This window comes from Ischnura elegans, chromosome 6 (genome assembly GCF_921293095.1).
Source record: "Ischnura elegans chromosome 6, ioIscEleg1.1, whole genome shotgun sequence".
In the NCBI taxonomy this organism is placed as follows: domain Eukaryota; kingdom Metazoa; phylum Arthropoda; class Insecta; order Odonata; family Coenagrionidae; genus Ischnura; species Ischnura elegans.
Window position 1 is genome coordinate 112,282,001 of NC_060251.1, and position 24,999 is coordinate 112,306,999.

Genomic DNA, 24,999 nt, shown 5'->3' on the forward strand with positions numbered 1-24,999 from the left:
CTCATGTTTCGAAAAATGTAGTTACAATATAATAAATGGACCTAAAAGCATGAAACATTCTTGATACTTAAAACTGTGGAAATGATAAAAAAGATAAATATCATTGTTGCGACCGTAATACTTTGGATGATATGCAATTGTTAGCAGCATTTGAATTCGCGCTAGTATCACGGCGGAGGGATACGTCGGGCTGACGACGGATGTGGCGGAAGGAGCGCCGCTAGCGTGCGCGAGGGGAAGGAGAACTGACGACGAGCTAAGCCTGTCCGGAGGCGGCATATTGTATGCGAGCCCTGGCCTGAGCACTCGCATGGACGTGTTGTACTTGTGCAAATAAATGTGTAAAGCCGAGAGTCTCGTGTCATTTTTAAAATATAACACAATCATTTGTCCTGCGGATATCTAAAATTTTAAATTCCCTGACTGAAGTTTACATATCACTTCCTAGTTTTCTGGTGAACATGTCCTCTCCCTGAATCGGATTTAACTCTGGATAATTTGGTTATTCTGAACGATTTTGTGCATTTCAATAATTTTAACATCCTCAGGGGAATTACGCTCCAAGATACATTATCAACGAAGCTGGTAAGAATCGTAAAAGAAAAATTTTAATGCATTTCATTCAAAAAATTTTACTGTTGCCCCTTCTTTTGATTTTTACAATGTCGCTTGAACGATTTGGTTAACAGCAGTATATATGTCAGAACTAAGACAAATAAAAAAATACGTTCTTATGGACAAAACTTTAAGATAAGCTTGCAATAGTTCAAGGGCTAAGCGTTTGGTCATGAATATGATCAAGCTAGTGTGTTCATGCATATTATCGAACGTTTCGTGTTCCGGGTATTATAAAATCAAAGGCAAAGCACCAATTTATCGCCCCCATTCTTTTGTGCTATCACTCACTCAAGTGATTTAACCAAATGATGGTTAAGATAGTAGAATCTAGAGCTCATATATGACTTTTCATGACATCCATGACAAACACATTCAGATAAGGGGATCAGTTCCTTTTCCCAGGACGACCTGTGCACTGTACGACAATAGCAATGGGCTATATTTTCTATACGCCCGCTTCTATTTCTATACTCTACAAATCAGCACTCACCTGAATGTGGTGCTCCCGTCGACGACTTCCTCCTGGCAGCGTCGGCTTGAGACCCTGATGTCGCGAAAACAGAATCACCAACGCCTCCGTCCATGGCCACCAACAACGTTTAACAATCACACCATCGCCAGCACGGACACACAGCAAACCAAGTGAATGTCGATTTCGTCAAATTTAGCGTAGGACTCCCTATGGCGCGAACAACACCCCCTCTTTGACACGCTGCTCCAACTGTTTTAACGTACGCAATTTTAAGGGTTGTCCAATCCTTCTATTAGACTCTCTATCGTCCCACAACTGAACTATATCTTAAACAAATCTAATTCATTCACTGGGTATCTCTCATCTAACGAAACGTATTTGCACCTTTGTAGAGAAAAAGGTTTCCTTCGAGGATATGAGAGAATAACTCATATATACCCGTCCAGGTCCTGCACGGTTGAACCCTTTTTTCGTTTTGCATCACCAATATTCTTGGGCCAGGTGTCCCATCTTTTCGGGGTTCACACTTGGAAACTTCTAACACCCGCGACTATGAAATGTTTCAAAAACGCAATAAATTCTTTAACAAACCTCGTCCCTTCTTTCTCCCACTTCTCTCTCAGGTCTGTGCTCAACTTTTTTCCGTAACAGGAACAATAGGAGAACCGCCCACTCTTCGATACGATGCCCCAAAGCCCCTAACGCACCTAAGGATTCGATCAGCAATGTAGAAAATGTCCGCAATTGTTCAGCGGACCGCTGTATAGGTTTCAAACCCAATAATGTCTCCAAACACGCATTCGTCAACAATGAGGATCTGTAGTAGCGTCAATTTAAACAATCTCGAGCCATTGCATAATTGTAACTAGCAAGAGGCAAAGACGACACCAACGACAATTCAGTCGAATTCGGGCCGCCACAAATATGTCACGAAAACTCTGCCTTGTAATAATATCTCCATTAAATTCGACCAAGTTCAACTTGGGTAGCGCAATTCTCAATATCCCAACTCCGGTTTTGGGGAACATTGAGTGAGGCGGAAGCTAATTCATTCGACCCCGATCCTTCAGCATTTAATCCTTTAATGTTATATAGTACATAATTTCTTACTGCGCTATCTTAGATTGAAAACTCGCCGCGCGGTGAACATATTTTATCTTGTGATGGAAGATGATTTTCGTTATCATTCCAGGATAGAATCAAGTTCATCTAATCCCTCCGTCGTTACCGCTCCTTTTAAAGCTCGATACCAACTAACCCGAGATTCCTAAGAATCGAGAGGAAAAATTCTAACGACAACGGGTTCAATATCCTTAGGCATCCGGCCCCAAGGGCCAAAGACTGTGCACCGTATGGGCTCGAATATTAGTTGACTGTATTTTCTATGCGCCGGGAGTCCCACACTCCACCACTGACCTGAATATCGGGTCCCCGTCGATGGCTTCCTATGACCAGCGCCAGCTCAGCAGTAGTGTTGAAAGGGTCCTTACACAACACGACGACAGAATGACTACTGCTCCGTTCATGGCCAACAACCACGAAACAACAACGTTCAACAATCACACCATCGCCTACACGGGTGCACAACAAAACAAGTGAGTGGCGAACTAGCCAAATTTAGCGTATGAATTTAGCTATGGCGCGAACCCACGTAATAGAATAGCAAAAAATATAACGGGGCGCATGGTTAACTTAGTCACACTCGTGTGAACGGCACGCATTCAGTGTAGAGGAGTTCCTTTCCACGCCATACTTCTAGGTTTTTAATTTGGGGGTGCCCGAAAGCTTCACCAGGGATTTGAATTGTCCATGCCGTATTTACAGGGTCTCAGGACGAACGTGCAGGGCGGCAAATTTAGGTTTAAAACGGAAAAGTTTGAGCCGAGAATTCCTTATTCAGTTAAAGCTCTTGCGGACAGTCGACTTGAAAATCGTTATGAATACGCATTTGCATGATCCTCCGGAAGAGTGAGTTTACATCGAAATCAGCTAATACCTAACCCGTGAAATTGCTCGGGAATAAAGTTTATTCTTGGGCATATGCCATATGTTTCGGGTATCTGGATCACTCTGTTCCGCCATTATGATAACCCGACGACGCCCTATGGGACAAGGACAGACAGGGGCTGAAAGGGTTTGCAATTGGACAATCTCGTCGCCATCATTAAGGCGATGCGGGCTCGAACCTGCGAACCCAAATTTGCTGTGCCTGGAGAAATAGTAGATTATCCTACGAGAAGGATAATCTAATTTTTTTTCTCCAGATACCTTCGATGAACAGCCAAGCTCTTGAGGAGGACTGAGGTTAGAGGATGGAAAATAATGACTCGCACCGCTGCAACATTGCTGTAGAGGCCAATGTGCTACTGGGACAGTAGCACCAAGGAGTAGCACCAACCGATTCCTAAATCTGGAACGTCTTTCAGGTAATACTGGGCGAAAAGGTTTATCATGCAGGGTGAGGATTTTATTGATAAAATAATGACACAATGATCAGATATTTACGTGCAATAATTTTTACTAAGCTTCCGCGTCACTGACACATAAACTTTAACAAGTAACGAGCATGTCTTATCATATGCTGAAAAGAAGAAAACTGAGAAGTTCATAGCACAAATTGGAACAGAAATTCCGCGTTCTCCAGGTATTCTTGGTTACGGAGTTCAAAGGGGGGAAACAGTAAAAGGAAATAAAGTGGAGGTTACAACAACAATGGTTTCCCTGGGGAACAAACGGTTACAAAAAAAATGTACAACTTGTTGATGAGGAAATAATGGTGGTAACATAAGAGGAGGAATAAGTACGACAGTTTTGACATCTTTCTCAGTCCATCATTTGAGTTCCCACCTCTGTCAAAAACCCTCCACACCTCCCTTATCCTTTTTGTTTAACCTGAGATAATTTCTGTTCGACTCTTTGTTTCATCTCAGATGCTGAAACCAATATTTTACAAATGTCTACGTTCATCATAACAAATTAACGCAATCTATAAAACTTCAAAAAGAGGTGTCTCAGTACAAAAAATGGAAAAAAGGAAGGTAGGTAACATGACTGGCCACTACATTCTGCTTAGATGCTCGTCCATAAACAACACACAATCGCAAATCATGACACAGTAATAATAGATATTTACACTTTTCATTCAATATATATATGTGTAATAGGTTCATTCCTTCTCACTTAATTGTTTATTTCTAATTCTTCATGTAACAGCACAACCCAACGTGTAGGTACTTCACTTCAGTTCTCCGTCCTCATAACTATGTATTTATGCATATATATATGTTCATATGTTCCTGTACAATGTTTGCCTCCCGCTTTCTCGTTAAATTTGGTACTAGCCGGAGGCACTGCTAATACAGCCCCCAACAATCTCACTATGGCACATTTAATAAGTCTTTTTTCTTCCTCAAATATCTCCACCAAATATATGCATCTCTAGACGCTGCAGATTTCACCTTGCACAAGAGAACTGTTCGAAACAAAAGGGTTCAAATTAATTTTTTCTTCCAATTTCACTCACATACGAGGAAACAACAACGCAAATAACGGCGTTTCTACACTCTCAACGCCCAATGTCGGACCAAGGATAATGAACAACCAAAAATTTCAGGGTTCTCCAAAATAAAGTTTTTTTTTAAGACGACACCTGCAAGCTAACACTTCACACTACATCTTCCAATCAAGTTGACGAGGAATTGAACGAAGACGAAGCTGGTGGAACAATATCACACGCCAAAAATTGGAACGGGATCATTTTCGGAAAAAAAACATTACACAAAAAAAGGAAGAATGTGTCATTTTTTTCAGCGGTCACCTGGAGTGTTGTTTATTTACCAAACCTTTAAAGCATGGCCACAACAATATTTTTCACTCACTTTTTTCACGATTACACGAAGCCGATGATTCTAAAGTAGCCGACAGCGACAACTACGATTGATGTCCGAATTTTTAAGTCGATCCAAACAAGCAAGTACTCTCACTAGTTCAATCTCCATACCTTATCCCATAAGTAAAGCACTCGCACCAAGATTAACTACGTTCTGAACTGAGAATTCTACTCTGATTGACAAGGAGACACATTCAAACGGGAACCGATCGAGAAATGATAACAATTCCACCCGTTAAATAATTCTAACCGCTGCCGATATAAAAGGGGATGAATAAGAAGGAATATTCCATCTTCTTCCTTATTCTATAAAGCCAGAACTTATCTTCCGCGCCGTTGCAATTACGGAGAATACAACACGAACTTCTTCCAATAAAAATAGGTACTGGAAAATTCAACACGAAGTGATCTGTACGCGAATTCAGTCCCCATATCACGCACCGAGGTGAATTGCATCTCTTTTCTCCTACCATTATCATTCCACTTCTTTGGTATGCAACAGCTCACTCGGACGTACTAAAAAAAACAGGGCGTCCACTATCTGCCTGACCAGAAGTCAGCAACCACGAGAAAGTACATTCAACAAGACACAACGGCAAATCTCTTCCTCTTAAAACATTTTCAGTCCCGGCAAACTAAAAAAAATCTCTCCAACAATCGGATGACATGGAAACTGAAGGATTCTGCGATAAAATGGAGTTTGCCTTTGAGTTCATAAGAAACCTTGTAATGGGCCTGGAGGTAGTTATACGGTAGTATTCACCATTTAGTTTCTGCATTCCCCAACATGTCAGCAAATTAACCAACGGAAAACTTTAATGTATCAACGCCGCAATATTCAACAATCAATTGAGCATGTAGAAAACATTGCATTGGAGAAAACACGGTTTTCCCGAAGAGCATGAGGACCCGGGAACAAGCGGAGAACATTATAATCAGGAATACGCACCCCTTGAGGATAGGTAGCATTGTAGCACCCTTAAATGTTCTTCCTATTCTAGTACCTCATCGTGCACTGCACTCATTAAGGACTTGGGAAGACATATATTTCGCTTCGGGAGAGGCGTCGAATGGGCCTGTCGCGTGGACGCAGTCAAATACGACCTCTAGTTCTTTTCTAGTAAATAACTGACTCTTTTTCTCTCCATTAAAAAAAAGGAACCCTTTCGACAGTCAAACGTGGGAGGACGTGCGATTTTTGCCACCGCATTCAGGTCAGGAGAGGCGATGGAAAACTGAAAAACACTTCCTACATATCTCTCCATTTTCTATAATTTATTTTAATAGGCCTTCGCACCCCCCAAAACCCTCCTCCAAAACGTCTCTACTTCTCCTTTAAGTCGTTAGATGTCGCCACCCTGCCATCACCGAGCTCTGTCCTCAGTTAAAACAACATGACGGCAAGGGACGAATAGAAAGAAAATAACAAATTAAAACAAAACAAATAAAACACACGAGGCTTCGAGATCAGTGAAAATAATAATAATAACATCATTCATAATAATTGTAATAATATTTAAACGCCATGAGTCAACACTTCTTTATCAACTTCTTCTTAGTATCTCAGGTAGGGAGAACGGGTATAAAATTACACAGCGGTATTCTTCACTATAATTACATAACCACAGAGTAGTAATAATAATAATATTAATACAATCTTTCTAGTCGAGCGCTTTTGACTTCGACGCGTTCATACTTGGGGACAGGAGGAATTCTCCAATGGGAAGGGAAAAACATTGGGGCCTTCATAGATTAGGGCCCGCACCATTGTCGCGGAGCAGATGAGACGTGGGGCCTGCAAATGGCCTGACTGCATTGCTGGCAGCATCTGCTGGACCACCTAGTGCCCGGGAAAACCATCCCGATCAGCGTCAACAGAAACAGAAGACTGATACCGAGAGGTAAGCCTGAAAAACAGAAAGAGAGAAAACACTGAATACATGAGCAATGCAACAAGGAAATCAAGCTAAAATATTTGTTATTACCTCTAATCACACATTAGCAGATCGACTAAAGAACCGCAAGCAAATTGGGGTAACAAAAAATATTTAAATACAATTTGGATTAAGAACAATGTAAAATACTTCACCAAACAAGTAAAAACAATGCTTGAAAAGAATTTTAGATAATCCATATAAATATATAAAGATACGTATTTCTTATGCGATAGTATTTTTTAAATAAATTATGGAAGTTTTTTGAGGCACGCAACACTTTGATATAAGGCAAATACGTTTTTGTCTAAAAATATCAACACACATCCGTAGACGCAATTGGTACTTTGAATATTATTGACTTATAATAAGATTGACTACTCAATATAAGCTGATGGATAAATAGACTAGACATCTCAGGAGATTAAGTTAGCACTTTAAAAAGTTCTTCGATGGTTTTAAAGACCTCTACAAAATAAGCACAGATTTTTTTTGTATTCGCACGTGAATTCACGGAATTACAGTGTGTCAAGTACTGCTTAAATAACACAGGCCAACAATGAAAAACCTTTTTACTGAAAATACCTTATTCTTATGTTTTTTAAGTTGCTGAATCCAAATATGATGGTTTTAAAGTTGTGTCACCCACCATTTATTCACATTTTACAGTTAAATTTATGAAATCAAGTAATATTTTTAGAATTTAAAAGCTTTTTTATAGTTATAATAAAACTGAAAAAGTAGGTCTAATGAACAAAGATAATGGGGGATTACTGTTGGTACTTCACCGAGAAGTTCAGCAAGCGATTCATTGCAGAAAAAGCTACACAAGAAGCTTCAAGGAAAAGAGGGAAAGAATATGTAGACCACTTCCAGTTGACAAGTGAACCCTGTATTATCACGATGTAGTGAACAGTAAATACAAACAGTTTTATGATGTTACAAAGTGTTTCATTGCTTTCCCTATATACCGTAAAGGGGTATTAGACTGAATATTAAATACATATTGCTTGGAAACTATGGGTGATACAAAAAAAAACTAAGGCCAGGTTTGGATCCGGCACATAAAAATCTATAAAGATCAGCTATTAAAATAAAAAAAGGTTTTAAACAAAATTTTTTTACTGGCCTGTAAATTAGTTTAAACATTTCTCCGAACAGATTCATTTTCGTACTTATATTTTTATTATCCTTCATTTTTAATATTATTAATAATCTACATGTAATGCTTAAAGGAAATAAGGCAGATAATAGAGATATACACATTTTATCTAGAGTAAATTCTCAATTTGTTCTAGATAAAATGGCAATTTTGTTCAGTTGTCGAATCTATAGGGGAAGAGAGAAACCTTGCCCTCCCCCCCTCTTTTGTGCTTATTCTGGATCAGCTGTCGTTATTACGCACTGCAATGTAACACTTAATTTATAAATATTCGACGAAGACGCCGTAATTACGATGTGAGCAACTGCCCTGCCTATACTGCCGCGGGGATTCGCTGAAAATTTCCCTGATTTGCTGGTTCCGTCGCCACCCAGGCGAGGAACTCAGATGGAGGACGGAGATGCTGAGGAAACTATATAAAAAAAGACGAGAGAGTGTTGGGGAGGACTTCGGGGGAGGGAGGGTGGAGAGATTGGGGTGGTTTTGAAGGCAAGAAGGGAAAGAGAGAGAGACGGTAGCTGAGTAGACGTACGGAGTGGCCCGCACTGGGCTACCGCCGCCCTTCCAAGTTTCCCCCCGAGTAGTGGGACGAAGGGTAAGGGTTAGGAGTTGGGTGGAGAGAATACGAGGCGTCGACAGGGTGGGATTCCAGTGGCGCCGGCGTCCGGGATGTGCCGCGAGGGGAAAGGGGAATTGTGGGAAGGTTTCTATGGGACGGAGGGGGGTGGGGAGACTGGCGCCGGCGCTTCAAAGGTAGTCTTCACGTCTGAGCCGTGCGGAAAGGAGGAAAGCTTCGAGGAGGGGTGGTTTTAGGGGGCGAGAGGGCGGAGGAGGGTTAAATTGAGGGTTAGGAATGGGTGCGGAAGTCTAAGGGAGAGAGAGAGATGGGGCGAGTTTGGATTTTTATTAATGGTACTCTACCGGTAAGCACGGGTTTTGCTGAACAGCTTCCCAACTACTTTAAAAACTTTTCCTACGTCGATTTATCTGACAAAAAAATGGTAGATTTTAAATGGTAAAGGGATGAGAAAGGTAGCGACTTCCACGTGTGATTAGACTTTTCTTCCGCGGTTCGGAATATTTACTTATAGTATTCCAGGGGTATGAAAAAAGTTTTGGTTTTTTCGATTTCCGCAGTGGTTAGATGCACCAGTATCGACCATCTTCGAGTGTACTACCGCGTGTATCAAAAACGTTCCGTTCCTCCAGCCCGAAAACGGTTTATACTAGAATGGTACACGTTTTGATACTTGACACGCAACAGTAGACACTAAAGTTTTAGTGAAATTCACATCTTTTTTTATTGAAAGCGGAAGGAACTTATAAAATAGAGTAAATACACCTTTTTTAGTTCTCCAGCTTTGGTTTTTATAAAAAAACTTGCTCCATGACGTTCCAAATGTGTTTGGGCCGACATGGAGCGATTCGGTTGGGTTGAACACGTAAAAAGTATTTCAATTCTGTTAAATTTATCCACAAATGACCAAGAGCGAAATAAAATCGACATGTGTATAAATTTAATCCTTCCTTTTTTGTAGTTATTAGTATGCAAACTTCTAGAACGCTAATAGCACAGAAAATATACTGAGAACAAGAATATGTATCCACTATTTCTATAGAGAAAAAATAGAATTTCCAAAAGCCAAAATCAATCAATTGATCACCACAAAAACTACCAATAGAAGTTAAACCCTCGTTTCATTTAAAGTTTACATTTCTTTGTTGATGTACTTATTGGGACCTCCTACCAATTCAATACTGGTGATAATAAGTAGTCGTTCTATAAATATCAAAAGTTTCACCATGTAAACCTGGATAGCAAGTGCCCAGAAAATAATTAGCGACGGGTTATTTTATAAGAAAATAGGTGTAATGAAGAGGAAATAAACCCAATCACAAGCTGTTTGACTACAGTTTCAGCAGTTAATAGAGCTATACACGAAACAATTTATATTCGTGTAGTTAGAGCCATATAAATATCTCTAACTGCATACAAATTAGAAAACAACTTGTCTATTACAATGTGTTTATTAGGACACAATTCATAATTTGATTTAATTTGAGGAGGCTTGACCAGAACCATCAAAAGCACTACCGCAAGAATCTGGTTCCACTTTTAGGTGTTGTTAAAAAACGAATAGCATGAGAGGCTCACAAAACATCGGCGGATAGTTCACGGTCAGAGCAGTCAGTATATGAGAGAAAAAATGCATTGCGTATTCCTACAAACCCAATTTAAGAATACTTAAATGGTGCTGATGGTCTTCAATGCTTAGCTGGTAACTACTAAAGACGAAAACACTTGAAAAAATGTATTTGTTCTGTGAAAAGCTTAAAAATTAACGACGTTGAAAACATATTTTCAAAATGATCGTAAAAATTGTCTGTAGTGGTACGCATGTATCTTTTATGCATATATGTTTAATTCTATAGATCGAAACTTGAAGCACGTACGTGGTGGAAGGGCTTCATATTAACAATGAAAGACATTTCGTTTCTTTACCGGTAATAAATTAGAAAAAGTTTTATAAACTTGGGGAAGGAACAAAGTGTCTTTCATTATTAATATGTAATTCTTTATTTTTACATTAATGACTAAAAACATTGTGATATCATCTAAATAAAATTTTTATCGGACATAAAAGCTTTTATACATATATCCTGATTACTATTGATCTGTGAATCTGTTCGGGAGCAACTGTTGATTTTCATTTTGCAGCTAATTTTAAATTATAAAATTTACCAAAAAACACCCGAATTAGTTCTATTCAGTAATAGGGTGGTTTCCTTTTATTTTTTTATTGCCTAAATCGAAAGATTATTACTCCTGGAGTACGAATTTCTCACTTTTAGATTTTTAAATGACGATATCTATTATTAGCGATTAAATGAAAAGTGAAAAATTTCAAGCGCGCGAAAACGCGACGGCTATGCATGAATGCTGGGAAATCCCGTGTGACGTCATTCTGGTTCCCGCTATCGTAAAGTGAGGTGACCTTGGGGCGAGGATGTGTGCGCCGCTGAGATGCAGGCTGCTAGCAGGTAGCACTTGGTTTAAATAAGTATTATTAATACCTTATCAAACGAAGAAAACTTTCCGACCTTAGCCAGTTTTAATAGGTGATTATTAAGACATGTTTCCCTGAGCTCTGTGCCTTGTGCATGCATTGGTAATCTCAGACGATGTAAAACTCCTATCTACTCCTTTAGAAACTAGGTCCCTGTGACGTCACGTGGAGTGGAATCGCATGGGCGCCAATCTGGCCTTTTTCAAAGGAGGATAAAATTGACCATTGCCATTCGTCTAAACTGGGTTTTCTTAAATGTTTCCAAATAATTTGTATATTATGAATGCACTAATGGTGGGTAAAGAATGGTAATCAATGCATTTCGTTTTCTTTGATGAAGCAAACTACCCTGTTGAACATATCGTGGAGGGCAGACGGATATGTGAGAAAAATTGAATGACCTTGGAGACGGAAGTTACTGACCTCCGATTGAATGGGAAAGACGCCCGCCCGTGACCCCTTCGAACAACATTGGACTTCATCCAGAGGCAAATCTTTCGAGACTCCAAACATACCAAGGGTCGAAACGAAAACATGGAGGGAATCTTAAGGCACTGGAAGAGAAGTATAGAAGAAGGTTCGCAACATACATGCCGCTACTTTTTGCGATGAGCATTAGACTGAAGATGAAGAAAGTGTGCGTGAAAAGATTAGTAAGGGCAGTGGCACTCCGTGGTTCAGATGCTTGGACAATCGCAGAAATTGATCGGAAAAGAAAAGAGGTCTAAAGGCCGTTTTACACGGTACACGGGATTGCGCATTCTGATGTTCGTGCGAAGGCGCAATCAAAATTGCGTCGTGTAAAGCGGTGAATTGCTAGAACACATGCGAGAATGCGTGGATGCGAGACGGCAAAATAGCCCCTGTTCTAATTTCGTTCATGCATTCGCGCAATTCCACGCCATTTTAGAAAATAATGCAGCTCTAACCTGCGCAATTCCGTGCCCCGTGTAAAACGGCCGTAAGTGACGTGGAGGAGGATGGAGGAGTATGCTGAACAAAAAATGGACAAATACGTTGAGAAACGAGGAGGTGTGTAGAATCATAGGAGAATAAATGACGCTATGGATCACTGTACGCCATAGAAGAATACGGGAGGATTAACTACGTAACGAGACACAGCAGTTACGTGGAAAACGTGATGGAAGGATGCAAAAGTCTCCAGAGAAAGATCAGAGAAAACATGTCTTGAACAGACAAAGAAGGAGAAGGGGAAGGAGAGCCTCAGGAAGTCAAAATAATTAGCTGAGGAAAAGGAAAACTTTAGTGCACCATTTTTAGGATTGCATTTAAAAAGGTCAATTGAGTAGCGGAGAAGCAACGCCTCACTCGGCATGAGTACTTTACGTCATCAACTAAACTGCTTAAGGTTTATGGACGTCGATATTTCGCTGCGAACGGCTCTGAAAGTAAGCATTGGGTCAAGTGTACGAAAAATACCAATATATTCATTTTTTAATTCAATAAAAATACGATGTATAAAAATAATATAAAATTAGCGAACCATCTCATTCGGGAAGAATGGAATACAGTGAGCATGGCCTGAGAACCGTAGGCGACCCTTTCCCGAAAAAAAGAAAGGATGAGGAGAAGAAGAGGGCAAGAGAAGAGAAAGGATGATAAAGCAAGAAGGAAGAGGAAAGACTCATAAAGTAAGGACCCCCCCACCCCACCCACCCATCTGTCGATTGAGTTTGTTCGTTACGGGGGTGGTTTTGCGGGAAATGGATTGGCGGCGGTATCCCGGGACAGCGGTGGCGATAGGGAGAAGAAGACGACGACAAAAGGGGGATGAAGCCGTCGCGAGGGGTGCGTTTTTACGGGAAAGGGAAGCGGGGATGGAGTAGGGTGATCTGTGGGAAGGGGCGGGAGGGGGGAGGGAGCTATTGAGATGCCCTTCTTGTGAGCATATAACGGACGACCTCGGCGGAGAAAGTTGTCCCGCGAGAATTGCTTTCACGCTTTCAAGACGCAATAATTACGTGTTCACGCTCACCACCATGGCTCACCGGAAGGTCAAAAGTTAAACGGCTTGTTTGACGGACGGTGTAGTGAGAGTTCTCCGCTTTGAGAGGACAATTTCGAGTGATAGTCACACCATTACTTTTTTGCGTTAAATCGAGATGTAAAAACTACTATCAAGCTAATCAACTGGTTAATAGATCTCAGGTCAACGGAATGACTATCTACTTAAGATAATTTATACCATTAGGTTAACAAATATTAAAACAGGAGGGTTAAAAAAAAACTCGAAGATGCACCCATTAAATCCTGGAATCTTTTTCTTCATCCAGTTGAAAATACGGTTTATCTCGCTCAATGAGATTAGTTCCCTTCCTTTACTTTTTCCTTCCTTCTGTTACGCACAGTAATTTCTGTAAGCTGTCGAGTTATATTTTATTTCGCTGTGAAATTCGGGTTGGTTACCGTCAGACCTTCGAATGGCGACTTCTTTTAACCCGTTCTCATGTACGTCTCTGCACAATTGGCGGCCGATTGGTGAAACCTCCATTGAGTAATATTCATCATCTCTCTCACGTCCAACTCGTTTCTACGATATCCAACACGCACTAAGCTTCATCCGAATTCTCTCGTTTCGAGCCGATGGGAAGAGCGCGAACATTTGAATTACGGAAAGCGCAATCCACCCGAAGGGAAGTGCTTTCGTCAGGAGCAACTTTTGCCGATGATCGTCCAAGTTTTTCCTCGTCCCCCTCCTCCACCCCTATCCTTTCCTTCCGACGTATAATCCTTCTTCATTGCAACCCCTCAGCGCACTCATCCTATTCTCCCTCCTCCTTCAGCCATATCTATCGTTCATCCCTCACTTGACAGCCGCCAACCCTCCTAGCAGCACCCACCCCTAAAGACTGTCCCGAATACGCGCCCTCCCTCTCCCCTCACACACGGCCCAAATTGTAGCCCACCCCGTCCTTCCCATCGCAACCCTCCCCAGCGCTCCCTAACCCAACCCACCCCCTCGCGCAGCCAAAGCGGCGTTTTGAAAATTTGGCACGCAGCCCGGATTACCCCAACTTCCCTCTCCGTTCTTTACCGCCATCCCCTTCCTTGGCCTCCTCTCCTCATCCTACACTTCGTCTCTCTTTACTCCTCTCCCCTCTGATTCACTCCTCGACCTTCTATCTTTCGTTCTTCCCTCACAGCGCAATCGGTGTGATATGCTATTCGGAGGAGGCGACCGACAGCTGAGGTCATGTGCACCATGAGGCATCTCCATCTATATAATACCCCGCAAGCCGCCTAAAAGGCTTGTGGCAGGGGGTGTTAGGACACCAGCCGTTTACATCTTTAAAAAAAATGAAGTGCTCCAACGAAGTTGGGACTAGCGTTTATTAAAGTCCTTCATGTTTCGGGGAAAAACTAATTCCAATATCTATCCGTTCGGCAAAACATCTCTCTTAATTTATCGCTTCTATCGGACATGGAAATATTGTGTGGCTCTAATATTATGTTCTCTGTGTCGATCTTAAAGATATCCATTCTCAATTGTTCAAGCAATCTAAGCCTAGCGCGCAGCCTCCGAGTCTCCAGCGGCTCCCAGCCTAATTCGCTTAACATCTGGGTAACACTGGGGTAAATCTGAGGCATGTGTATGGAAGGAAGGGTGGAGAGAAACCCGGCGTCGGCATTGGCCTGCTCTTAATGAAAGGCGCCAAAGGGACCACGGCTTAACATCTTATGCGACGGACGCTTAACGCTTATGAAATGTCCTCCACACAACATCCATGCAGGGATCGGGCAGTCTCTGAAAATTCTCTGCTACCACCGGGATTTGAACCCGAGCCCACGGGGTGGGAAGCCAACACTATAGCCATCACACCAACCCGAACCTTCACAGTGCATGCGAACGGATTTTGTTATGCTAGTAGAAAATTTCTAACTTTACCTGTATTTAGCCAGTTAAAAAGTCAACCTTTGTGCGTAAGTTCTATTTGAGCTTCTCAAACGATAAAATGATGATTAAATACAAATATTTCTTACTTTTTTCAATTAGCACTCGCCAGATGAAGAATGTTCTCTTTGGAAGCGAGGCTTCGACGCTGATAGGTAAAGAGAAATCAAGAGTGGAAGCATTCCAAATGTAGTACTGCCGAAGAATGACGAAGATGAAATGGATTGACCGTGTAAGTATCGAGGATGTACTAAAAAGAGTGGGAGAAAAGAGAAGTCTTTTAAAAGCCTTACGAATAAGACGGGACAACTTATTTGGCCACATAATGAGACATGGTGGCCTTATGAATACAATTGTAGAAGGACAGGTGAAAGGGAAGAAGGGCAGCGGACGGCCCCGAATGAGTTACATAGGACAGGCTATAAAGGGTGTAAAAGCGAAGAAATTCGTCGCTATGAAAATGCTTGCGGATAGGAGAGCTGCGTGATACCAGTCTTAGGATTGTTTACTAATGATGATGATTACAATTTGTACGTTTGCCTCACGTAAATAAAATATAATAATGGTAAATTAATTAATAATCAGGGATATTATGTCATCTAGATAAAATAAGTATAAAATAAGCGTAAAATAAGTGTGCCCTTACCACAACCAAATTTGACTTTGTTTAAAAGATGTTTTTTGTACGTAGGACGAAAGGCTTTTAATTTGGTACCCCAGTCATGCTTTACTTCAAAGTCTTTGGAAAAGTTTTTGCAAAATGCATATTCTTGGCTTCTCACCAAAGAAAGTGCAGAACAAATATTGTTATTAAATATTGATGTAAATGAATTATTTATACTACTTTAGTTGTTTTTTTTATGTACGCGCTTGAGCTTTGTTATTATACATTATCAAGGTAACACAAAATGAGCTACACTATATGTAAAGCATAATGTATTATTATTTTGGATGGTAGCCTCAAACAGGTTATCCTTGGCGGCTACCAAAAATTACTCAATTTTGCTATTGTCATGTAATTTGTGTGTGGAGTAATAAAATTATTTATTACTATTATTATTTGGATTAGTGATGGTTGAGGTCACCCACGAATAAAGGGTCGTCTCGTAATATCACGCATTGAAGGCGTACAGTTTCTTTTCCCAGGGCCAATTCGCACTTGGAAAACTACTTGAGCGTGTTCGTCTCTCGCCTGGGTGTTTGATCCCTCCACCCGGGAATTGAACTCAAGATTATTTAATCAGAGGTTAAAGAGGGATCCTTAGCTATCGCGCCGGATAGCTATGGACCTCGTTTATCCGCCAAACAATAGAGGGCGTTATAATAAATGATTGGCGGAACTTTGGCGGAGCATTTCCTTTTTATTCGTTAACGATTGGTATCCTAACTCCCCCGCCACACACCTATTATGAAAGTATTCAACCGATTAAGGTAGGTTTCCATGGAGTACTAAAGAAGTGATCTGGGAGCCTCCCTTTCCGTCCAGTACTGCCTTCTTCAATGCACAATAACACCTTCTCCCTTTCAATTTATCTAAAAATCCTATTCTCTTCCTTCCCCTCCCTCGTTTACCTAACATTCTAACACAATTTTCAACATCCCATCCCCGCTAAGTACTCCTCCCATCCACACCTTCTGTCTCCTCCGAATCTCATCTAAAAGCTGCCTCTCCTCAACCACCATGTTCAGCACTTCATCGTTGTTATTCCTCTCCGTCCACTTCACCTTCTCAATCCTTCTCTACACCGACAGCTCAAACGCCTCCAGTCTTCTCTCGTCCCCCTTTCTAAGTGTCCACGTTTCTGCACCGTAAAGCGCTACACTCCAGATCTATAGAGGCGCTTTTCGGGGAAGTATGCACACAAGTACACGTGTACTATCCACGAGTGCACTATCCACACTCTCAAGAAATTAGTACGTAACCTTGGAATTTTCCGGGAAACGGGAGGGGTTTTTTTTGTTAGAGAGGGTAGAGTGGGTGGTTTGGCCAAAAAACTTGGAAAAACTCGGTGCGAGGAGAGAGGGAGGGGTTTGAGATTAAAGAATGAAGGGGAAGAGTCAGGGCCGCCGAGGCACGAGATAGAGAAGGAAGAGGTGTCAGGGTTGGGCTGTGACAAATTGTAATTTCCCTAGCCGGAACCGCTCCCCCCCCCCTCTCCCATTCGTCTCCCCCGCGAGAGTACAACTTCCCCTTCGTAGGAACATCGATCTCAGCGGGGTGGAAATAGAGGAAGGGTAAGTGTACGAAGAAGAGCCGATGGGACTGAAGAAGGAGATAGGGTGAGGCCTACTGCATGGCTTAATATTATTAAAACTTATTACATTAAAATGAATTGGAGATAAGTATAACTTTATTGCTGAATGCTCAGAACTTCCATCAGGTTGAGTCCAAGACGATACTGTAAATTAAATTAAATGATGCAAACCTTTTGAAACTTAATGGTTCAATAATTTCAGGAGTATAGGTCTTATATAATGCAAAAAGTTGTAAGCCAACGTTAGATGAACTGCACCCTACCCTGCGTGTTCGAAATTCACACGAGTATGCCTGAGTGTACGCTTGGCGGAAAAAGGGGATTGTTAGAAGAGGAGTCTATTCGTCAATTGAAATTTAACATTAACGCTATATGTAGATTCCTTGAGCATGGTGCCATTTGTAGTGTTTACAGCACTTGGGTACTCATGGACAAACCCATTGAATGGTGGCAACAAGAGCGGAAGTCGGTGATGGAGAACTGAAACGTAAAGTTGTCATCCTGCCATTCATTTCCCCATTATGAACTATTCGTGCGGTAACCAATAACTAAAACCTATTTAAAATTCGCGTAAACCCATGTCCTTCTTATGCTGACATAAGAACCATTATCCACCCCTTTAGTGAACAAGGTAGCCGCAATCTGAATGCAGGAAGGATGAAGCGTAGAGAAAAGGGGTGGGACAAGGTCACCTTTCACCATCACCAATCGTTGTGTAACATAGAGGAAGCAACGAAGGAAATAGGAGACCAAGTAGTCAAAGGAATGGAGGCAAAAGGAAAAGAAATCAACATGCTAATATCTGCAGGATGTATTAATATCGTAACAGAATGTGCAAAATGAATCACTGAACTCATAAAAATTTTCTGAAAAAATTATTTTAAGAATGGAAAATGAAAATCAATAAGAAGAAAACGTAGATACTGGTAAGGAGGAGAGCTACAGCATTAACCAACATCCACCTCAAAAGAGATTTATTGGAACAAGTGTAATCAGACACTTATCTCGGGAGTATCCAACAATGATACACGCTCGGGGTACGACAAGGATATAACCTATGACAAGCACCTATCACTATCATTAGGTGAGCTTAACATGCAAGTTTATCCCTTAAACCAATCTACACAACATCACTAGATCTTTCTCATCCTTTTTTTCAACCATTCTGAACACCTTCTTTTATGATCTTCTCAATTTTTCGTGAACGGTAGGTAGGTTTTCCAACATTCGTTTCCACTTCGCAAAACAAAATTGCTCACAGTGGAAGGGATTATTGTTCACCGTTTATTTTTAAGCAATGCATTTGACCACATATTGCATTAAAATTATAGCTCAAGAGAAAATAACAAACAACCCGCTTTATAACGTAAATGTTAATGTGTTCGCATACCTAAAGAAAGCGACGTTGTTCAGAAACCAAAACCTCACGTAGGCAAGCGAGGGCAAGCAACTCATCGCATTTCCCATACATGATAAATTCATGTCCGCAGCCCATAAAAGCGATAAGTACATTTCGCGCACGCGAGCTTCCATCAAATCGTCCGCAATACATCAGGACCATTATCCTTCACGCGTCCCTCTCCCTCCTACGGCCCTCGAGTCATTCATCTTATCTTCCTTTTTCAACAAAATGTCTATTTAAAGATATAAATGATGATAGCGAGAGAGAGAGAGAGAGAGAGAGAGAGAGAGAGGACGAGTGAAGAGACAGTGAGGAAGGGAAGTGGACGAAGAAGAAGAACGCCAACAGCCATTAGCTCACTCTCCTCACACAACCGAACGTCTTTCCCGCCTCGTCCGTATTCCATTTCACCTTCTTTACTAAGATGACTTTTTTCCCTTCAATTCTGCACCGATAATAGGGTATTTTCCTTCATCAAAGAAAACGAAAGTCATTGATTGCGATTCGTTACCCACCATTACTGTATTCATAATATACAAATTATTTCGTTTTAGAAATACCGGTTTAGACGAATGGCAATGGTCCATTTTTATCCTCATTTGAAAACGGCCAGATTGGCGCCCATGCGATTCCACTCCACGTGACGTCACAGGGACCTAGTTTCTATACGAGAAGATAGGAGTTATACGTCGTCTGAGGTTACCCATGCATGCATGAGGCGCAGAGCTCAGGGAAACATGTCTTAATGATCACTTATTAAAACTGGCTAAGGTCGGAAAGTTTTCTTCATTTGATAAGGTATTAATAATCCTTATTTAAGCCAAGTGCTACCAGCCAGTAGGGTACTCAGCTACCCGCTAGCAGCCTGCGTCGTATCAGCGCTCAACTCGCCTCAAGGTCACTTCACAAGGCGGCAGCGGGAACCAGAAATACGTCGCACGGAGAGATTTCCCGACATTCATAGTTACGCGTCCCGTTTTCGCGCGCTAGAAATTTTTCACTTTTCATTTAATCGCGAAAAATAGATACCGTCATTTAAAAATCTAAAAGCGTGAAATACGTACTCCAGGAGTAATAATCTTTCGATTTAGGCAATAAAAAAATAATAGGAAACCACCCTATTCAAAAATGTTTCTTTCAAAAAACTATTTCCTCATAATTTTTCATTAACACCTCTAATTTATTTTTATATAATTATAATAATATCACCATTTACAAAGGATGATCCTTAACCCTTCAGAGGTTACGTTAACCGTGCAAGTGATGACTTCGGGCAGCGGAACCAATATGTAGTAGGCATTGTATCAACTTATGAAAAATGAATCATATAAGACGTAATCGTTTGGTTTTTTTTCTTACTGATTCGAGAAAAACCGAATTACTACAGAATCAAAAATATTTTGCACCTCCATTAAAATGTTAAATATCATTCCTTTGTATTTTAATCGAGTCATCATACTTCTACAGCTACATAATATCCCGCCAGTCTATTCCGCAGGCGTGTGGCGGAGGCTGTTAAGACAGCAGCGTTATCAAATAAAATGGAAATGCTGTAATGGAGTATTTATTAACGTCCTTTGTTGCTCAAGGGAAAAAGGAATTCTTGCAGCTATCCGTTCGGGAAAATATCCCTCTCAATTTATAGCTTCTAACGGACCTGGAAATATAGTGGAGTCTAATATGATGTTTTCCGTGTTGCTTTCAAAAATGTATATTCTCAACTGCGCGAGCTATCTATCGCAGCTCTTCTTTCGATATACATTAGATTTTCTACTTGTGCAATAATTCAAATTGACACTTGAAATGCAATTTAAGCAATCGTTGGACGCAATAACCATGTATCTGCTCTACTCAAACACATAGATTCATAAAACGACGTCAATTATAGAATGCTAGTATGTAATCCATAATACCGGATTGTACTCCTCGCAAATTTGTCCCTTTTACCGCTCATAAAAATTAAAGCTTGAGAAAATAAAATTAATAAAAGGAACTACGATGGGACTTACGGAGTTATCCAGCCATTAAATCAAAACGAGGAAATGCAGCAGATATTATGAGAGGATTAGGATTTCCCTCATTTTCCGACTTTAAAAATTTAGTGCTCTCACTCCCAATATTTTTGAACCTCCTCTAAGACATGATAATGAAAATACTTTATCTATTCCTAGCACTGCCGAATCGGTTGCGAAGTTGCGCGGAAGACATTCACATATCTGTCGTCCTGAATCACGCTTTGACCTGCCGATGCACGAAGTCTACGAAGCCGACGCTAGTTATTGTTTCATACGCGTACTCGGATTGCAACTCCAGTAATTAATTAGGAATAATTTCAACTTTTCATTGAGGACAGAGTATGAAAAAAATATTCAGAAAAGGCGAAAAGCTTTGAATTACTTAGGTGAAGCAGTAGCTATTTCATGATTTATTACTTCCGACATAAAACAAAGTACGAAATCAGATTCCTTGGTACTGTTGTCAGAGAAATGGAAAAATAACGATTGCGTACCATATAAAATTGATTGAAAAGCATTTGCTTTCAAGATAACGTCCTTTTTTGCAATGAATAACGCGTTATTTTAAATTTTTGAATAAGTAAATAGAATAATCGAATAAAAGTTTCTATACTCAAATTTCAAGAACACATGGATACAAATTATCACTCCAACATACGCCGAAGAAAGAAATCAAACCTAATTTCCAATCAAAATCCCTATTTAACGTTAGCTGCCGTTCAACTCTACATGGTTTAAAGAGATCTGATCGGTGCGTAAAATGTCATATTTAAGTCCGTAACACCAAAACGAAAATGTGTCTGATATCGGAAAAAACGTGGGTTCTTTTTTTCTCTCATAAGGGGAGACCACGTACCTTGCTCAGCCTTTTTCAATGCCGTATTTTTTATGGCATTCGGAATGGCGGACACATCTCTGAACTGGTAGAGGTTCCACTGAATGGGCCTAAGTTTGGCCATAATTAATTAATTTTCATGCTGTATTCTTTACAAGCATTATATAATTTCGAAATATCACCAGACGGGACAGATGGCGCAGTGGTAGCGTGATCGACTCTCACCCGGGAGCCGGTGTTCGGCGCTAGATCACGGCTGTTAATTTTCTAGTCTTCATTTTGATCATGCGGCGTCAAGCTTTCATAAATTTTTATTGCAGCAAGCATAGGCATGAGGAAAATTTTTAATCGCTATTGAGGAAAGAAGACGAGAGAAAATAGGAGGCATTCGAGATGTGGGTATGGAGAAGGTGAAATGGACGGAGAGGAAAATGAACAACGAAGTGCTGGATATGGTTGGCGAGGAGAGGCAGCTTTCAGATGAGATACGGAGGAGATAGAATGTATGGATGGAGCGAATACATAGCGGGGAGGGGATGTTGAAAATGGTGTTAGAGGGTAGAATTTTAGGGAAACGAGGAAGGGGAAGGAAAAGAGTAGGATTTTTAGATAGATTGAAAGGGAGTAGGCCTTAAAGTGAATTGAAGAAGGCAGAGCTGGAAAGAAAGTGAGGCTCTTTAGTACTCCATGGAAACCTACCTTAATCGGTAGAATACTTTAATAATACCACTTCACCATCTGTCCCGTCTGGTGATATTTTGAAATTATATAAGGCTTGTTAAAAATACAGCATGAAAATTAATTAATTACAGTCAAACTAAGGCCCATTCAATGGAACCTCTACCAGTTCAGAGATGTGTTCGCCATTCCGAATGCCGTAAAAAATATGGCATTGAAAAAGGCGGAGCAAGATACGTGGTCTCCCCTTGTAAGCGACAGAGGGCATCAAAAATGGCTGTTAGGCATAATAGTTGCTATTCGCTACTGATGAATTACACCACTTTCGTATTGCTCTTTTATTTTCATTTTCTTGCCTAGACGTGTTTCGTGTTATCTTGGCCGTGGTGTCAACTTTCACTAGCTCTCTATCACGTAACTCGTGGATGTGCAGGTTTGCTGTCGACTGCTTTCCTCCGCCCAAGGAACAAAAGAAGATCAAGAATTTGTAAATTTAATGCAACAAAATTTCACCAAAATGAACTAGAGTTCGAACTTCTACCGCGCCACGTGATTTTGAAGAGAGAGAACGTAGTTCCACTGCCCACTGTACAGGTGGCAATGGGTACGCGCGACAGCAGCGTCCGTTACGGCAGACCGCGGAAATTGTTGGAGGGAGAAATGAGATAACGATGAAAAGGTGTCGAGAGTGGTCGAGAACCTACTGCTTACGTGTAGTGTGGGGAAATGTTGGTGGGGGTTATTAAGAGGGGGGGGGGTTGAGGAGGGGGTCGTGTACCGCGGTGTTGGGGAGGGGCGGGTTAAGGAGTTTTTGCCCTCCCCTCAAATTCAACAGCCCTCCTTTCGGTACAAAACAAATGCTCAACTTGTTGCGCGTAGTCACTTGGTTCCCGACCCCTCATGCTTCATTCACATTACGATTGTTCCAGCGATTGTCGGAACTAACGTGCATTCACACGACGATTGTTAAAACCTGTGCTGCCCTCTAATGCTGACATCTAAAGTGAACGGGAAATTGACAGTTAGCAAAGCTGATGAGGTATGTAGGGACAAGATATTACCTACTGTATTCATCGCGTATTTACCGAATAATTTTTCTTCCGCCCATATTCTTCCTTCCTAGGACAAATCCATGAAAAAAATAGAGCTTCACGAGCTTTTCGTCTTTCTCTTGTCGCTTCCGTTTCCGGTCTCCCAACGCCTAACCATCGTAAAGTGGCAACGTTCGGAACTACGTCAACTATTGTCAGGAGATGCATTCACACGGCTAGTTCGGCCAACTGTCGTTAGGACGATCGCTCGGACAATCGTAATGTGAACGAGGCATCAGTGGCTGGATCCCAGGACCTCAAACAGATATGGAGGTGTGCGGAAGCACGAACGATTAACACGTGATTTCATGACTTCCGAGAGAAAAACACTCACAAAAATAGCAAGGAGCAATGACCTTGTTGAGCAATTTTTTCGATTTTGAGTGGACCTTAAAAAATAAGGACAAGCATAATTTTCCAGTTTTTCGGTCCTTTGCCTTCTTCACACTCCCCATGCGAAAAAGTATTATCGGCCTCAACCTTTTCATTAGCTTTGACCCAACTACCACGTGAGTTAGAATTAAGAGAACGTAATTTCAGCGTCCACTGCACAAGTAGACTCCTCTGCGCGCAACAGCAGCGTCGATTGCGGCGGGTCACGGAAATTTGGTGGAGAGAGATATTACGTATCAACTAAAAGTTGTGACTTTCTCACCCATGAAGGTTGGCAGCGCCTCATTCGGTCTCGGGCCTTCGTGTGGTTTGTCCCACTTGATACTGTTACTAGCGATTCCTTCACTGAGTGAAAGATTATTCTTGTTCGATTTAATGGATCAAAACTCGAAATGACGTCACCAACTCATGAAAATTGGGCGGCAACTTTGATGTTGCTTTTTTACTTTGAGATTATGAGATGATAACTGATAGATAAACATTTTTATTTTCTATTAATTATCTTATTTTTTCACCCATCGTATTCCATTAATGACTTGCAATTTAGGATTTGAATAAACGACCCTGTTATATGAAGCGGGCTTATTGCCTCTTCTAATAGCGCAAAAATAATATCAGGGACAATTAATTACGGACATTTTACACATCACGATCGCCTAGCGAATATTCAACCAGCACAACATCCATCAAACAAGGAATGCATAACATACAGGAGAACAAGGGGTTGCTTTCCACGACTGGGCACACGTATGCGTAATTCGTCCGATATTTTCATCAAAATTCGAACAACTGCTACCTTGAATGGTCAAACTATAGCTTAGTGTTGAGCCCTACGAGGGGTAATAATTCACATTGAATAAATGATGACACATAATGAGGGGCTATGGATTTGTTTCGCTGGCAAAACTTGATACAATAACTTAAAACATATGAAATGACAGCACATGCTTATTATTTATCCTTGTCGCCAGTAACCGATGAGAACCGTTAATATGCACGTTTAAACTGCATGCAGAATTATAGAAACGCTGAAATGAAAATGCAGGACTTCCTGTTTGTTTCAACTGTATCACAATCAACATTTTTCAATCGATGAACGAACTGCCTATTTTTCTTTCTATTCAGAAGAAAAAGTACAACTCCTTCACCGAAGAAGGTCTGTCTGAAGGGGTATAAGGCGAGATACTAGTCAAAACACTAGAGGAGAGTGAGCCCTGGTCATAAAGTAAAAGATAAAGAATAGAGAGGTTCTTATGACTGCTAGAGAATTGAGA

The 24,999-nt window shown here is 41.0% G+C and overlaps 1 protein-coding gene across 2 annotated transcripts in view; it reads right to left on the reverse strand.

The window, feature by feature from the left end:
• Window positions 1-3,590: 3,590 nt before the first annotated feature.
• The window catches only part of LOC124161509 (forkhead box protein O), a 669,559-nt gene continuing 648,150 nt past the window's right edge, over window positions 3,591-24,999 (reverse strand). For both annotated transcript variants that reach the window (XM_046537847.1, XM_046537848.1), the window contains exon 6: window positions 3,591-6,886. The gene's annotated coding sequence lies outside the window, so the exon portion shown is untranslated. The remainder of the gene's footprint in view (window positions 6,887-24,999) is intronic.